This window comes from Triticum aestivum, chromosome 7A, assembly GCF_018294505.1.
Source record: "Triticum aestivum cultivar Chinese Spring chromosome 7A, IWGSC CS RefSeq v2.1, whole genome shotgun sequence".
In the NCBI taxonomy this organism is placed as follows: domain Eukaryota; kingdom Viridiplantae; phylum Streptophyta; class Magnoliopsida; order Poales; family Poaceae; genus Triticum; species Triticum aestivum.
In genome coordinates this window covers 725,787,942-725,794,165 of record NC_057812.1, presented here as the reverse complement: position 1 = coordinate 725,794,165, position 6,224 = coordinate 725,787,942, and the positions used below count along the sequence as shown (strand labels likewise).

The window sequence follows — 6,224 nt, the reverse complement described above, 5'->3', positions numbered from 1 at the left end:
GCTTATAACAATAAAATGGCAAGTAAATCATGACAATTACATACAAAAACTTGCTAAGATTTTAGCGCAGCAATAAAATAATAGACGTGCAGTCACGGGCTAATCTAATAGTATGTTTATACTCCCGTTGCAACGCACGGGCAATTATCTAGTCTTAATGAAATACACATGAAGTCGTGTGTCCAAAATTTGGCATAGTGTTCTCAACTGCGATCACGAGGCTACAAGGAGAGGATAACGAGGAGAGCCGCGGACCACCTTTCGTATATGTACTTTATATATACTGTATGAAATATTTTGTCAGTACCAACTTGCGTCACTTGGGGTAGAAAACGCCGTAAGGGCTCAGAACATACCAGGCCCACATGCACTCAGTGGAAGGAGTAGTGGACTGGTAGCACACAGGATAGTACATGGAGATCAGTGGTAGACAATAATCTCAAAACAAAAAATCAGCGGTGGACTTAGTTGGAGTAAGCTATTTCATCTTTCCGTCTCCTGCGGAAAAGGCTGAGTTATTAATTACTCACTCCTTTACGGATGAATAGCTAGCTCGGACTCAGAACCGTAGTAGTAGTTCTCTATTTGAGGGGGGAGCAACTAAGAGGACGGGAGCTTGGAGGACATCTATCCCGGCCGGCCGGTCCATCCCCCCGTTCATCCGCTAGCTAGCTAGAGTTGAGAGCTGAGAGAGATGGATGAGTGCACTGAGGACAATACGGGTTTCGCCAAAGCCCTGAAGTTCTGGCAAGTAAGCCAGCTGCCCATCCTCGTCCTCGCGAGCCTCGCCATCCAGTGGTTCCTCTTCGTCTTCGCGCCCTTTCGTCAGCATCGAGTCCCAGGTTTGCTGAGGCTCTCCATCTGGCTGGCCTACCTGGGCAGCGATGCCGTGGCCATCTACGCCCTTGCCACCCTCTTCAACTCCCGCAGGTGCTGCACCGAAGGCCTCCCCGGCGTGGAGCTGCTGTGGGCGCCAATCCTGTTGGTGCACCTGGGCGGCCAGGACAGCATAACTGCCTACAACATCGAAGACAACGAGCTGTGGAAGCGGCATGTCGTAACAGCGGTGTCTCAGGTCAGTGCTTGCATTTCATGGACGACTTAACATCCTAATAATGTTCGGATGCATCTATTAAGGCTCTTTCGTTTAAGCCGCTTGCGTATGATTGTTTAGGCTTTGGGAATTTTGTTTCCGTAGAAACCTGCTGGTAACCTGCAGGTATCCTAACTAGAAGGGGTGAGCGTCGCATATTCATGCGGCCAAGCACAAGTCTAAGTAATTAAGATTAGAGTTTTTTTTTGCGAGTAAATTAAGATTAGAGTACATAGCAGCTGAATATTTGCATAGAGACCCCAGCAAAACAACAAGAAACAACAAAGCCCAGCCAGTCGCCATCTTCAACCCCGGCCGCGTCTCCGCCGCGCGAGATCCAGTCTTCCTCCGACAGCGACCACCACTGAAGAGCAGCAGCAAAGAAGCCACCAAGCAGCCTGCAAACGCCATCACCACAAAGGGCTTTGAGGACCGCATATGTGTCCCGTCCAACGGACGAGAACAGAGGACGGGTTCCAGAACATCAGCCGGGGATCCACCCCGGGCTCAGCAGGCCTCCCCAGCAGCAACACGCCGCACGGAGAAGAAGAGGCAGAAAACACACGAACGGAGACGATAACGAGTAAGAAGCAGCAGCCTTTCCACATATCACCCGCAGATCAGGCCCTCCACCGGCCCAAAACGACAGCACCAGCTCCTTCACCGTAACTCCAGCACGCAGGAGCCTCGAAGGACACCGAGCCGCCTCAAGACCACAGCCCATAATAGGGCACGCAACCCAGACACACCCTTCGCCCCCACGGTCGCCGCCACCAAACCCAGCGGCGAAAACCCCCAACGCGGACTCCGGTAGCCCTGATCCGCCACCCAAAAGCCCCCAGGCTCGTCGCCGGCGTTAACAACGACACCGAGCGGACGGGAAGGAGCCGGGACATCCATTTTTCCACCCGCCGCCGTCTTCACCGCCCTGACGACGACTCCGGGGAAGCACACCTCAAAACCTAACTCTATACACACCGCTGCGCGAGTCACCAGGGTCCCCCACCGTTCCGACAGCCAAACCGGCCGCCGGAAGCGGTGGGGAACGCCGGTGCCGCCAGCGGATTTCCTAGATCGCTTTCGGGTCGCCCTCTTCTCACTAGTGCAGAACCGGGCAATAGCCCCGGTTCGTAAGGCCCTTTAGTGCCGGTTCGGCAACCGGCACTAAAGTGTGGGCACTAAAGCCCCCCCCCCCCCCTTTAGTACCGGTTCAGCACGAACCGGTGCTAAAGGGCAACCACGTGGCACGAGCCAGCTCCGGGGGCAGGGAGCCTTTGGTAACACCAACCGGTATTAAAAGTTTGGGGGGTTTGGGTTTATAATTTCTTTTTCATTTAATTTTATGTTTTTCATTTAATTCTTTTTCGTTTGCTGGTATTTTATGATGCTACATATTGTACATGTTATGCATATATATATATATATATATATATATATATATCATTGAATGTCTCACAACCACCATTATAATTAATTCACACATAGATACACACATGTATATATGTATACAATTAGGTAGCTATATACAATTTCTCCTAATTGGTGCTTTCGGAGCCAGTGGCATTAACCTAATTGGAAGTTGTAAGGAAGTAGTATATCTTAATTGCTATTGAGGCGCTTCAAGAACTCTAGCATGCTTTCCTCTACACTTTTTTTATAATATGCATCTAATTTCCATGTGTATTCATTAACGGTATTTGGGTCAATGAACCCAATGCCATAGCGTCCAACTTTTTTCATTCCATACATCTTCATCCTGCATAATACCACAGAAAAGAATATAGTGAGAATAATTACAGGTAATGATTGATTAAAATGATCACTACAACTAGCTTAAGACTTAAATTACAGAAAGAAATCATTTACAGACAATAGCAACTGACGATAGATTTGACGAGTGCGTCTTGATTGTATAACTGAAATAGTTCTGAATACTCAACGGCCACAGCTTTCTCATTGCAAGAACAACTCTGCCTGTTGAACTGGGCCATACATTAATCACCACCCAAACCAGTATGGTCACCTCCTCTGGAATAAAATCTTTGCGCAAGGGTGCACCGCTTGCTCCATTGCGGGAACTGGAATCACCAGTAGTAGCACCAACAGTTCCAAAGGAGAAGTCCAGACCAAGTCGCGCTCTCCCCGTACTCGGCGACTGGGAATAAACAGGACGATGCTCAAATTTTTTAAACGGTGAACATCTGAGCTTCTCATCATAGGGTATTGCAGGAACACCATTCAGACATTCGATAAGAATGCTTTGGGAATTTACTAGATTTTTAGGACATTTTTTTTCTATTTTCCTAGAGCTCAATCTGATTTTGGAAAGTTTCCAGAGATAATTTGCAAGCCCCAAATATATTTTATTCATGTCCCTATTATCCTAATGTCTTTTTCTCTGAATTTTTTTTTGAGTCCTGAAGATATTTCTTTCATGGCTTGAAAACCTTATCTAATGTTTATCAGATTTAATTTCAAACTGGAAAAGGATGGCATAGTTGAAAACCACCCTCCTCAAAAACCACTTTTGACCTTTGTAGAGGGCAATTTGTATTTCTGATTTTTTTTCTTTAGTTGAGAGTTTTTTTTACTGTACAACAAGATTAAAGGGTTCAAATAGACTTCACACTTGCTCCTGCTCACTCTTTCGGCTCTTACGACAGGTGGCGGCCGCTATTTTTGTGTTCGTCAAGTCGTGGCCAAAATCCAAAGCAGATGGCGAAGATTTCCAGAGAATCTTCACGCCAGCGCTTCTCCTGTTCTTCTGTGGGATTAGCAAGTGCGTATGCAAGCCCTGGGACCTGAAGAGAGTCAGCGTCAACAGCCTGGTGGACTCTTCTTCAGGCTCAGAAGGGAATGGCGAGAGTGACATGAATTCGCTTCAGGACTACGTCGGAGCTGCAACGCAGCATTTCGAGGCCAGCCATGGAAGGGGAAGACTGCATCAGGAGACATCAGACAGCGGCGGCGGCGAGGACGACAGCACCTGTAAAGCAGAGGAAATCTGGAAGCCCTACAACCTATGCATAGACCTCGCACCCCCGTACTCCGGCCGGCTGAGCTGCCTGAAACACCTGGTGCGTAGCAACCCGGACACAGCGCATCGCCTGGTGAAATCCAGCCTCTCCGCCACCTTCCACCAGCTCTACACCAAGGAATCACTGAAGCTGCACGACATCTCGCATCTTGTCTTCACCAACAACGCTGCCTTAAACCGCTGGAAGGTGCTCACCTCGGCTCGAGGTCTTCGGACGGTAGCCGCGGCCACCGGCCACCCTGCTGGGGGCGATCGCGGTGTTCCGCTACCGCGGCGGCAGCGCTGGCGAGGTCCACCAGGCCTATGACACCATCACGTACGCCCTGCTATGGTCTGCTTTCGTGATGGAGTACGTCTTGCCCACCGTGATCCACCAAACGTTCGGCAGGATCAAGCGGCTGTGTACCGGGTACCGGACATGGCCCGACCAGGTCGCGCAGTACAACCTGATGGGGTACGTCGCCCGCCGCAGGAAGCACTCGTGGCTCATGAAGGCGGCGGCCTGCCTGGGCTGTAGGGACCTGCTCGACCAGCTCTGGACCATGAAGCCGCGCAAGGGTGCGTCGTCCAAGGAGATCACCGGCCTCGTCCACGGCCACGTCGCCGGAGGGTGGACGGAGGGTCACATAGCCGGCGCGGACTCGTTCCGGGCGTTCAACGACTACCGGGGCCAGTGGACTCTCGGCAGGGAGGTCGCCGGGGTTGGGCGCACCAGCATATCGTCCATAGTGCTGGCGAGCGTGTCGAGGCCGTTCGACGAGAGCGTCCTGGTCTGGCACCTCGCCACCGACTTCTGCTTCCACCTCCTCCAGGACCAGGAGGACCCGTCCCCGTCCAGCGCCGCCGCCCGGCGCTGCAGGGAGATGTCCAACTACATGGCGTACCTCCTCTTCGTGAAGCCAGAGGTGCTGATGCCTGGTGCCCGGCGCAACCTGTTCAGGGACGCGTGCGGCGAGCTCGTGGACATGCTCGAGGATGATCCTCCGCGGGGGCGGCGGGGCAAGAGGGGCCTCGCGCACAAGGTCGTCCAGCTGCTCAAGAGGGACGGCGACGGCGTCGACGTCCAGGGCTCGGCAGGCGTCGGCGTCGTTCGACAGGCTTGGAGCGTCGCCGAGGACCTCATGGACTCGCACAGGGGCGACGAGGAGAAGATGTGGAGGGTGGTCCAGGGCGTGTGGGTGGAGATGCTCTGCTTCTCGGCCAGCAGGTGCAAGGGCTACCTGCACGCCAAGGGCTTGGGCACGGGCGGGGAGTACCTGTCCTACGTCTGGCTCCTGCTCTTGTACATGGGGATGGAGACCTTGGCGGAGAAGATGCAGAGGACGGAGCTCTACGAGGGCCCCACGTGCACGGCAGCAGCGTCGTCCTTCAGCGGCCAGAATGTTTGATAGTAGTACTCCTTCCGTTACTTGTCCGCGTATAAAATTTGGTCAAAGTCGGACTACACAAGGTTTGCTCAAATTTATATGAAAAATTATGAACACCTGTAATATTGAAACTATATAGTATGAAAAAAAATACATTTTTTGGTGCATCTGATAATATTGATTTGATATTATGAATGATGATTATTTTCAATATAAAGTTAGTCAAACATTATATGAAGACTAAAAAGAAACGGAAGGAGTACTGTAGTAGACATTTCCCGGTCTCTTCAGAGTGTTTGGTTACTACTAGACAATGCAGTGATTCGGTACCCAGGCTCATCTGCATCCGGTCAGAAAAAGATTCACAAAAAATACTAGAAAAATTCAAAAAAATTCAATTTTTTTCTTATAGTAGACAATTTGTTGCGTGAGGTTTGCTTCAAATTTTAGCTTATTTGGACATCTGAGGCGCTCTCAGAAAAAAACAAATCGGGTCAAAACACTATATGAACAGTAAACTGTTTTACAGACCACGAATTTGTCTTTTTTGCCGAGAGTTTCTCATTTGTCCAAATGACTTGAAAATTGGGGCGGACCTCACGCATTAAATTTTCTACCATGAGAAAAAAAATGGAATTTTTTGAATTTTTCTAGTTTTTTTATTTTTTTTATTCAACAGGGGTGCAAATGAGTCCGGTGTCAGAAAAGGATTTTCCATATTTCCCTT

General features: G+C 50.2%; 1 pseudogene; it reads left to right on the top strand.

The window, feature by feature from the left end:
- The first annotated feature begins 235 nt into the window (after positions 1 to 235).
- LOC123149733 (uncharacterized) lies at positions 236 to 5,843 on the top strand (annotated as a pseudogene).
- The last annotated feature ends 381 nt before the right edge of the window (positions 5,844 to 6,224 follow it).